Below are 12,494 nucleotides of genomic sequence, written 5' to 3' on the forward strand. Positions count from 1 at the left end.
GTATTCATATGTTATTTGCCCAGGAGGCTATTCTCCTTCCAGACTGTATTTGCTGTTTCTTCTGCCCTACTGCTTCCTCCCATGCTCAGGACCTGGAGAACTCATATTTTCCTGATTTACCTACCTGCAGAATATATTGATCATTTTGTTTTCCTCTGTGACCCATAAAATGTGTGTGTGCGCTTCCATCGGCATGTTTTTTGAATACTGATGGAAATTTGATGATATTAAGGCAAGAATCCAAAAAAGAAAAAATTGAATCCTACTAATCAATGCTTCTCCCTGATGAGATTCTGATGAATCTAGTCTCAAGGAACAGTAGCCAAATGGGATACACATTACTATTCTGCTATTAGTTCCAAGACTGTATCAGCACTGAACCCTCCTAAAAATTGGGTGAGAGAAGTAGATTTGGCTCAGGGTCTAAATAGGGCCTCCTAATTCCTCCCTCCCACTGTGCATGACGTCTAAAATTGGCCTTTCACCACCATTTTAGTGGCCACATAAAAAAAGGCAGACCAGAGCAAGGAGAAAAAGGAATAGTCAGGAAAAAAAGGAGCCCTCTTAGAGTGCCAGTTCTATCAAATACTGCAGAATATTTACCAAGGTGTGTGTGCTTAGTCGATTCTGACTCTTTGAGACCCTATGGACTGTAGCCTGCCGTGCTCCTCTGTCCATGGAATTCTCCAGACAAGAATACTAGAGGGGTTGCCATCTCATCCTCCAGGGGATTTTTCCAACCCAGGGACTGAACTGGAATCTCCGGTGTCTCCTGCATTGGCAGGCAGACTCCCTCACCACTGAGCCATCTGAGAAGTCCATATACAGAGGGGCATGAACTAACTCTTTCCTAAGGGCAGGCACTATCCAGGTCTGCCTACCTCGGGGCAGCAGGAAGTGCCAAAGAGCACAATTAGTGCCTTAAACAACGATGAGTCATATTAGCAAGATTTTCCTGGGACATTTCTAATGAAGGGAGCTGAGACTAAAATGTCCTTTCCCAGTGGAATGTGTACGATAAACTTCACGTATTATGTGATGAACTACACTACTACCCAGCGTGCCCCCAACTACTACACCCTGCCCCTATACCTTCCCACTTACCTGTTTGTGACCCGGTGACTCTCTGGCCAATGAAGTACACATTACTACCCAAGTGACAACACTTACGGTCAGAAGCTTTAAGAGAAAACCCTTTCTTCACCAAACTCTATTAACCTACTGCCCAGGTAGCCACCAAATTTCCAGAAAGTAGCTGCTCTATCATCCTGGGTCCCAGGGGATGACTCAGAGCAGAGCCCCCTGGCAACCATCAGCTGCTGAGTGGGGCATGTGAGTAATAAAACGTGTGCTTTTGAAGTGACTGAGATGTTTCAGGTGTGTGTTACAGCAGCAGAGCCTGGTCTAATCCTGATGATTCTGGAAGTTCCTCTAGGAATGGATCCTTCCCTATATCATCAGTCTTATACAGAGTCCAGCACAAATGCATGCTCAACAGATCTGCAAAAGAAACTGAAGAATGTTCGTAATCAAAGCTATCACTTTCTTCACTGAGAGGCAATGTGGTTTAACAGAATAAATTAGATTTTGGAGTCACAGAGACCCATTTGAGGGGCTTCCCTGGTAGCTCAGCTGGTAAAGAATCTGCCTACCATGAAGGAGACCCCAGTTCAATTTCTGGGTGAGGAAAATCTGCTGGAGAAGGGATCGGCTACCCACTCCAGTATTCTTAGGCTTCCCTGCTGACTCAGCTGGTAAAGAATCTGCCTGAGTTTGATCCCTGGATTGGGAAACCCCCCTGGAGAATGGGATGACTACCTACTTTAGAATTCTGTCCTGGAAAATCCCATGAACAGAGGAACCTGGGGCGGGGTCGAAAAGAATCAGACACGACTGAGCGACTTTCACTTTCAGATCCATCTAAATACCAATTTGCCACTTACTAATTGTGAAATTTTAGGAAGTTCCAGTTTCTAAGACTCAATCACCTGATTTAAGACCTGCTTGAAATGCTGTCCTTAGAAGGGTTCTTGTTAGTGTTAAACAAGAAAACATCTACAAAGAACTTCTATGTTGTCAGAATTTGTAGACACTTAATCCATTGAGCTTATTGTTAACATCATTGGCCACTTTTTTGTTTTATCCAAAAAAACTGTACTCATACACTAGAGGTAAAGAAAAGGAGCAATATATTGCAGATATTTCTGCAGTATAATCAATAGTACTGAATAGTTGATTGGTTGAGCAGGATGCAGGGAAGCAGTAGAGTGAAAGTGTTACTCAGTCTTGTCTGACTCTTTGCAACCCCATGGACTGTGGCGCACCAGGCTCCTGTGTTCATGGAATTTCCCAGGCAAGAATACTAGAGTGGGCTGCCATTTCCTTCTCCAGGGGATCTTCCTGACTCTGGGATTAGAACTCGGGTCTCCTGCATGGCAGGCTGATTCTTTACCATCTGAGCCACCAGGGAAGCCCCAGGAAGAAGTAGAGGAAAAAGTAAAGTAGAGGATAATTACTAAGACTTATGAAGGAGATGGTGTGTGCACTGCTATTTGGTCCATACTGAGCAGATGGACAGGTGTTGCTTGACATGGTTGCACAGGGGTATGGGATTATAATTTCAGTTTTAGTCTTGAGTCCCAGGGGATTATGGGTCACCCACATGTGGTTTTTGAGTTGATAATGAATGTATATGTCTGAAAATTAGGAAAGATCTATATCTGTACATAAAATGTTTATTGACTAAATGAATAAATTCAGGTCAAGAGAGGTAAGTTAACACTTGAGTTTTTGGTGAGCATGTTTCATATTTCCTGTGTACATTTTTGCATAACCACCAATTGCCTACAGATAAAGGAAGTAGCCTACTTTGACCCTTATTTGTATATGTCCTATTCTGATGCAAAAAATTTAAAACTATTTTGAAACTTTAAATTTACATTAAGGAGAACCAGGTTTATTTATGGGCTTCCCTAGTGGCTCATCTGGTAAAGAATCTATCTACCTGCAATGTGGGAGATCTGAGGTTCATCCCTGGATCTGGAAGATCCTCTGGAGAAGGGAATGGCAACTCACTCCAATATTCTTACCTGGAGAATCCCATGGACAGAGGAGCCTGGCAGGCTACAGTCCTTGGGATCTCAAAGAGTCAGACATGACTGAGAGACTAACACTTTCATTTTTCATGTCTATTTAACCAAATATAAAGATAGTCACCAAAGATTAAACCATTTGGGAAATATAAAAAGAACTAGCCTTATTAAGCAAAATCTTCATAAAGCTTGCCATTTAGCACCAATTTTTGTGTCTCAAAAGTTTAGTCATTATTCTCTTAATTAGTACTAGTTTTTAGGCTCAGACAGTAAAGTGTCTGCCTACAATAAGGGAGAACCGGTTTCAATCCCTGGGTTGAGAAGATCCCCTGGAGAAGGAAATGGCAACCCACTCCAGTACCCTTGTCTGGAAAATCCCATGGAGGAGGAGCCTGGTAGGCTACAGTCCATGGGTTCGCAAAGAGTCAGACACAACTGAGCGATTTCACTTTCACTTTCATTAACCACAGGTGGAGATGGTAGTTTGAAGAAGATGGAGTGACTTTCCCCAAATCATTATTTTAAAAACTTGTTTTCTTGTTTTAAAAGCATGAACTCTGAGAAAGGTACTGCCCTGGACAAATTGTAAGATGATAAAATCCCAAGAGACCACAGCTTTAGACAAGGCAATGGTGAAAGGATTTGGCAGGGGGGTGCCCAGGTTAGGTGCCATGGATGGCGGACTGGGGAGTGATAACTTCCATCTGAGGAGGTCAGGTGAGTTTGTGGGGAGTCTGTGATTTTTGGCATAGTTCTTAAAAATTAAGCAGACTATATAGATGTGGGGTAAATGGTTTGAGGACAGCACTGTAAAGAGGAGAATTATGGGAGTAAACGTATAGAGGTAGGAAAGTGTTGGGTGCATCCGAGTACTTCAATTTTATTATAACTGAATATTTATACAGTGGTGAGCAATGGGACTGAAAATGTAGATTAGGGCCAGGCCACAAGGATACTGAATACGGAGCTAAGGAATGGGATCTTTATTCTGTAATAGATCCTAGGACTCCATTGAAAGAACTTAAGCAGAAGAGAGATGGACTCTTATACGGAATTTCAAAAGAATGATATTTGGGGGCTTTCCTGGGGATAAATTTTCTCATTATAAAGGCAGGGAAATAATATTTACTGCACAAGGATGGTTTTAAATGAGATAACCTCTATAATGCCTTGGCTGGTAATAGGTTCCTTTCCCGGCCTCTTCCCTGAAAGTGACCTGATAATATCCACCTGCTCCTCATTAAGACCCCAAGGGCAGCAACTGCAACAATGAGGAGATATTAACATGGGCAGGTGCTATAAAGGCAGCTGGAGACCCACAAGCAGGGATTTAGCAGATAAAGTAAAGGCAAGCAATAAAAAGAAAAAGGGGGAAGAAATGTTTGCCAAGGGCTGTTGAAAAGAAATAAATTGGAAACCTGTTATGCATGTATCTGGGACACTGCTGTTAACTCAGGAAGGGAGGGAGGGCTCACAGAGGGAGCTCCAGTGGGTCCTAGAGCGCCAAGGAAACCAGACTCTCTGGCTGTGTGTGTGTGCGTGCGTGCGTGTGTGTGTGTGCGTGTGTGTGTGTGTGTGTGTGTGTGTTGGTAGATACCACAGCCCATCACAGCTGTACTGGCTGGCAGAAGGGAGCTGGAGCTAAATCACCAGAATTGTTTCAGTTAGGAAAATTGCTCTCATCAAGTCACAATTGTGACACCACAGTAGTGTCTGCAGGCAAACTGACACATGCAAAGTTCCAGCAGGAAAATCTATGGGGTAGGGAGTGACAGTCCTCAGGGCACCGCTAGGAACCAAATATACAGAGTGGAAACAGCTGAAGATGGGCCTCACTGCTGCTGGGGTTAAGTTCTTACCTGTATAGCAAGCCCTAAAGGGAAACTCAGGGTGTGATCCAACCACAGATGTCTGGCCAGCCATTTAAGTATCAAGAAGTCATCAGCGCCCTTGAAATAGTGTGTTCACTGTTGAAGAATAGGAAGGGAGGGACTGCACTTGCTGCTCTCCAAGGAGGAGTCTAGGCAGAAACAATGTGCCTTCTATGAACTACGAAGCCCTCCAGGCCACCATGAAATGTGCAGACAGATACTAATGGACAGAGATGCTCAGAGAGGCCATATATAGTCTGCTATAATCAAGGAGTATACTGGAAGAGGGCACGTGAGGTGAAGCTTGAAGAATGAGTAACAGGGAAACAGAAGGGAAGTTAGCCAGGGTTGACCACACAGGGTAAACAATAACAAGGGTAGTTGGTAATGGCAAAACTAACTCAAAGACACAATGACTGTTCCTCCTGCTCAGCGCTTTCACGCGTATTTGGCTGCAACCTACAAAACATCTACAGACAAGATTTAAAATGTCATGAATTACTGCCCTTCCTCCTAACATACCTCCTCCAGAGCAAACACTGACAGCCGTGCTTCTGGAAGACCCTGGGGGGCAAACCTCCACCTGCCTCTGGGAAGAGTTTACAGCTTAGGTTGTGTCCTAAGCAGCCACAAATCACCTCAGCTCCACACCTCCGACCCTGGGCAAAGAATCGTTAGTTCTTCTCTCCTAAAGGGTCCTGTGTAAGAATGCAGGCTCCATAGGGCAGGAATGTTATTGAATCAATAAATGAGTGAACAAACAGGATAGGTAAATTGTCCAAAAGAACATAAAGGGAGGGCTCCATACATATCCTAGAGAGAAGGGTTGGCAGACTGTTTACACATATAAATATCTGTTGAATTACTGAATTAAATAATGCAAGAATCAGTGAATAAATGGATATGCTACTTTAGAAGTGATCAGAATTTTGATCCCTGAGAGAAGTCTTCCCCAAAGGTGTGCACTGGGCAAGCTTTATGACATGAACACAGCACCGTTCACCTCAGCTGCAAAAATGAAGTTTCCAGTTCCCCGCTCAGGGCCATACAAGACACTAACGCCCATGCATACCCCACCCCAACTGCCCATGTACACCGAGCCCACCCTGTACAATGTCGTAAGTTCTTATGACCACAAAACCTAGTGAGTTAGCTAGTGAGCCCTTAGAGATGAAAAATCAGTGCGCATCTTAGATGAGAAAAACAATATACTGATCCAGACAGCCTGAGCTGCAATAATTTGGCGGTTCTATGATTCGGCAGGGGTGTGTGTCCTTCCTTGGTTAGATGACTCGTGCCAAGACAGGGAGCAGTTTCAGTGTTACTATCCCCACCATCACTGGCAAAGCCCACGAACAATTTCCAGAAAACCAGAATAGAATCTGGGTAATAAAATAAAGTCAAACCTTTTTTTTTCCTTCTTCTTCCATTGTGCTGGTCTAGTTTTACTTGCTCACAGCATGCCGTGTGCAGAGGACTTGTATCTTGCAGTCTTGGGATCAGAGTTTCCAGGGGCCAAATGGCCACTCCCGACACTTAGGCTCAGCACCCGATCACGTGCAGAACCACTTCTCTTTACACCATGATTCTGCTGTGTGCCAGCTGTGCTGGGATATTCTGCACTGCCCAGTCGCCTTGCCTCCAACTCACCAGAGCTGCACCAGCCCCGAGAACTCTGCCCCTCCCCAGACAGAACCCTGTAAAGAAGCCCCACCCTTGGAGAGCGCTGCTACTTGAACCTGGGCTCGCACCACTCTAGTCTTTGGTCAAAGGGTAATACTTTTGCTTCTGAACCAAATTCCATTTCATTCTATCAGTCTGAATAGCACCAGGCAGAAAGATCCTTGTTGAGTACTTGGAAGGGTCAGTAATACTACTACCGCTTGGCTTAGATCACTTGTGATCTCCTTCCTAGACAGACCTAAGATGCTTTATTCTTACCCAAGTAGGTCGCCAAGTCCTCCGTGTTTATACTTGGCATCAAGGTGTCATGGCTCCCAGTCTATGCATGTTCTGTGCACCTCATGTTGTTGTCGTTTAGTTGCTAAGTCGTGTCTGACTCTTTGCAATCCCATGGACTGTAGCCTGCCAGGCTCCTCTGTCCATGGGATTCTCCAGGCAAGAATACTGGAGTGGGTTGCCATTTTTTCTCCAGGGGATCTTCCCAAACCCTCGTCTCCTGCGTTGGCAGGCGGATTCTTTACCACTGAACCATTATGGCATACTTGACAGACTTCAGCCATGTGCTTGGAAGCAGAGTTCTCAGAGGGTGGCAAACATTTATTAAATTTTCTTTATAAACCTTCATATCCTAAGAACACACAAGTGGCTCCCAAAAGACACAATTTGTAGACAGATTGAAGCTCCTATGAGAGCTTCAATTCTAAGACCCTGGGCAGATGGCAACTCTGTGCCCATCACCAAAATGTTAATGGATTTCTCCACAGTGACCCTATCCAAATTCCCAGGGACTGACTTTCACCTCAAACAACCAGCTCACCAGCAACCTGGACAAGCTCAAGCTCTTCGTGGCATTTTGTTTATTTAAGCTACATAAATTACTCGCTTTGATTTGGCTCCCCGTTGGTAGGTAGTTATCCTCCTTCATTCATAAACCAGTATTTAAAATGCTGAGGACTCACACTGCCTTCAGTGTCCTTAAGTTCCTGGCTGAATTGAGAGTTTTGTTTAGCTCAAAAATCTCGAGCCTTAGTCTTTGTCTTTTGAATATGGGTAGAATCTTTACCAGTGGAAACCTGTAGCTCTCTGAGAAATAAGCACAGATCCATGCTAGGGAGTCATAAAAAAATCTCATCCCGGCAGAGAAAGACATTCCCATGAAATGTTCTTCTCGGCCTTGGTGGCAGGTAGAGCTGGCAGCAAGCAGGGTACCAACTGCTATTGAAGGGAATGATGAGACATGCTGGTCGTGACCAGAAGGTGATTTGGGTGAGGCAGTGGGTACCAGGAGGGCTGGGAGGTGGGCTGGCTGCCTGGAGCGCTCAGGCGTAATTCCCTCTGCCTTCACGCTGTCAGTCTCAGCCCTTTATGTAGCACCAGTGTCATGCCACATCAGCTGCACCTGTGCCCGTGTGAGGACTTTCAGCCTCAGATAAATACCATCAACGGATGTCGGGATGATGGGCACCACAGAACATGCCGGTGATTGATCTGTTTGTTTCCATCCCGGGGCTCTGTGTCTATTAAATAAACACTGGTATTTTGAAGGAAAAGCAGGAGAAATGACGCTGAGGAGTGGCCTTTAAATTTCTTGTTTGCTTTGGATGTTGTTGTTTGCTCTTCAGATTTTTTTTTGGTGGGAAGGACTTTTTTTTTTTTTTTTTTTTGATAAATAGATCTGGACACAAGCAGCAGGACTTCATTTGCCAGTCTCAGTTCCTCACAGAATATACTCCACAGCTAGCAAGTTATCAGTGATGAGCTGATTTCCCTGCTTTTTTGCAAAATTCTGTCCTATAGCCAGATTAGACACGAGAAATAGAGGGGCTTTGTGATATTTCTCAGAGGCCTCACCCCCTGAATACTCCCAAGGCCAGTCCTCTTATTTCAGGCTGGGAGACAGAAGCTGTGTGACACACAAGACTCTTTTTTCTCATTTTGCATGAAGCAAGTTTGGTTGTAAGGGCAATATTCCACTTGTCTGCTGCATAATCCACCACATTTCTGGGCCCTCTGTCCATGGAATCTTCCAGGCAAAAATACTGGAGTAGGTTGCCATTCCCTTCTCCAGGGGATCTTCCTGATCCAGGGATCGAACCCCAGTCTCCTGCACTGCAGTAGATTCTTTGCCACCTGAGCCACCTGGGGAGCCCATATTTAATTTTAAGAAGAAATTGTTTATAAGAAAAATATTTATAATTGGAATTGTTAAGAAATTCTAGGTCATGAAAAGTGACCCTCCTCCAAACTTTGAAACTAATTTTGTTTTCCAGTTTTTCAAATCTTGGGAAAAATACTCAAAATTTATATTTCTTTTCTTATCTGTTTACCCAAGAAAGTCCTTTACTTAGTATGCTACTATTTCATTACCTGTAAAATTCAGATGCTATCACTGAGAATTTCATAAGTGGAATAATGTAAAGCTATTTTGAGTCACTTTGTTCCTTGTACCCTCCTGGGCGGATACTCAACCTAAAGAATCAGGATATCAGTACTAGGTACCTAAGAACTTGGAATACTGCAAGTTAACTCTGTCTGCATTTAGGGTCCTGAACTGGATGATCCTAGAACAATGTGAAAGGAGTCTGCATGTCCTTGTGGAAGCAGCTAGATGCAAAGAGGTAAGGTGATGTCTCCCAGTCTTCCCTCCTTAGTGCTCCCGTATCAACCTGGAATTAAAAAACAAGAAGATGAGAGGGTGGGATGAATTAAGAAAGCAGCATTGATATATATATATACACTACCATGTATAAAGTAGACAGCTAGTGGGAAGTGGCTGTTTTAGCACAGGGAGCTCAGCTGGGTGCTCTGTGATGACATAGATGGGTTAGATGGGGGTGGAAAGGTGTGAAAAGGTAGCTCAAGATGGAGGAGATACATGTATACATATAGCTGATTTACTTCATTGTACAGCAGAAACTAACACAACATTGGAAAGCAATTATACTCCAATTAAAAACAAATTTAAAAAATTAAAAATTAGAAGATAGAACATAAGAATCATTTGTGAAAAGATTCCTTCCTATTTTCTGTTTTTTTGTTTTTTGTTTTTGAGAAATATGTGAAGAAGAGCAACTGACAACATGATATCCTCTTATATTATTTCTCTATAGTTGTGTTACTCACAGTGTGGTCTGTGGTCCAGGGCTAGATGGTGAACTATTTGTCAGTAATCGGCAGTGAGAGGAACAGAAACATTAAAAGCAAATATGTCACGACTTCCCTGGTGGTCCAGTGGTTAAGACTCTGAGCTCCCAATGTAGGTGGCCTGGGTTTGATCCTGCATCAGGGAACTAGAACCCACATGCCACAACTAAGACCCAGTGCAGCCAAATAAATAATTTTTTTTTATAAGAAAAGCAAATATTTAAAAAAGCAAATAATTTTTTTAAAAAAGCAAATATCTAAGAATTAAAGCAATTTAATTCTTGGATAGCAATTTGACATTCCACAATTTCCATCCAGTAACCTGTGGACTCAGCTTTTTCGAACAGCATACAAACTAGTTTGGGTATTATCAGATTTGGTGGTAAATCACAATGGCTCAAATTGTACTCAGTCGTGTGAATAGGATACATCTATCTCTGACAGATGAGAAATCAAAAATGCTGGATAGGTGACTCATAGATAGCAAGAACAAACAGGTCCTTTACCACAGACAGTGAGAAGCACAGTATTATTTTAATCACCAAACTCATAAACTACCCACTCATTGTCCATCCTACTAGGCTGAATGTATGTTCCATGAGGGCAGGAACTGTGTCTACCTTCTTCTGTACTCTGTTACCAGAACCTAATACTACAATCCCTGGTTTGTTGAATGAATGAATGAGGATGTTTAGGGTTCCACCTTCCTCTCAGGTTTGGCAGACATAAGATATCACAGCAACTACATTTCTATGTCAAGTCTAGAAAGGATTACTCAAACCTCTCACTCTCCTTACTTACCCACTCCTTAATGTCAAGGCAGTGTGACAGAAGATTCTGGAATACATCTCCAAATGCATAAGTCAGGTCTCTAGATAAATAGGATTTCCTCCATAGAATTCATTTTAACACCAACTTTTCAGGGTCACTGCTATTCCAAAAGCACAGTGCAACTGATATTTCTTATTATAAGTACTTGCTGTTTGGAAGTCATCAGTGTCTCATAAACATGCCATGGTTCCTAATAAAATTTAGAGAGTAAACAAGGCTAAAGTTTTAGAGTTCCTGACAATATCCAAAAAAACCATAGAAGTCATGGCCTTGTTCCCCTAGAGAACATAGAAAAGATAGACAACACTCACCATCATCAAAAATATCATAATATTTTGACTTAAAATATACTTTGTTGAATAAATATATTTTTGTAGTAGAAAGTGAAAAGCATTAGGGCAGAGCCCACAGCGGCTCTCACTTGCGGGTGCTACAGCCCCTCAGTGGGACATGGAAAGGTATGGATGCTCCCATTATCACTGTATACAGTCCCACCAGGTGGAAATGCCATAAAACCAACACTTTATTATGCTCAAAGATTGTGTGGGTCAAAAATTCAGGAGTACAGTTTTGGTGTGTATTCCACAACATCGAGGATCTCTGCTAGGAAGATTCAAATAGCTGAAAAGTTCTCAAATATCTGTGGGCTGGAATCACATGGTCACTTCTTCATTCACATGTTTGGTATGTGGGCCAAAAGGACTCAAAGGTTGGGCTTAGCTGGGATTGTTGACCAACCCAACTATCTATCTATCTATCTATCTATCTATCTATATATATACTGCTTCTCTATAAATTGATTGTGTCTCACCTCATAGCACCCTTGGGGAAGTCACATGTTGTCTCAAGCCTCTAAGATGACAATTTCCTGCAAACAAGGGGGAAGCTATATGGCCTTTTAGGACCACACCTCAGAGGTCACACAGTATTACTTTTCCTGTACTATATTGGTCAAATAGCTCAGTCGGTAAAGAATCTGAGTGCAGTGCAGGAGACCCAGGTTTGATCCCTGGGTTGGGAAGATTCCCCTGGAGAAGGAAATGGCAACCTACTCCAGTATCCTTGCCTGGAAAATCCCATGGACAGAGGAGCCTGGTGGGCTGCAGTCCATGGGGTCGCCAAGAGTCGGGCACAACTAAGTGACTAACACACAAGCACATTGGTCAAATTCAGGTACACCCAGTTTCAAGGGGGGGTAACATATGCCCCACCTCTTGTTAGGAGATGTGTGAAAAAATGGACAGCCATATCGTAAAACCTCTCCAGTGCAGAAAACTTCTGGAGCCAGGGATGCTAAGGATCCTACAAAGCATCTGAGAACTTTGCATCTCTACAAACTGTCCTTCTGATGATGCCAGCAGTACCCTGTCTATAAACACCAGATCCTTGGATTCAGAGAAACCAGAAAGAAGTCATTTAGCCCAAGAATAATATTTTTTTTAAAAAAATGGGGGGGGGGGGAGTGGGTAATATCAAGGTGTGGGTTTGAAGGGCTGAAATTAGACTCCAGATCTCTTTCTTCCAAGGTAGATACTCCTAAGCACCTTCTTATGACAACGTGCTTTCTTCAGGTAAATCTATGCTAAAATTCCTAGTGTATAAAATTTAACAACAGATGTTAAAACTGGTAGCAAAAAGCATGATGAGTAACAGGATACTGACATGGTCCCATAGTCTCTGCCCACACATTTACTAATTAATAGACAAAAAGTATAACCTTGCATTGGAAAACGCTGGTGAATAACACCTTTATCCAATGATCCAAGTGACAAATGGGTATCACTAGACTCCTGATATAAGGCACTGAGAAGGCACAGCATCACTTTTATGACATTCCTGCTCAAATATATTACATAACCTGAATCAAATCACG

Source organism: Bos grunniens, chromosome 11 (assembly GCF_055505025.1).
Source record: "Bos grunniens cultivar Pamir isolate PY7600 chromosome 11, Bosgru_T2T1.0, whole genome shotgun sequence".
In the NCBI taxonomy this organism is placed as follows: Eukaryota; Metazoa; Chordata; class Mammalia; order Artiodactyla; family Bovidae; genus Bos; species Bos grunniens.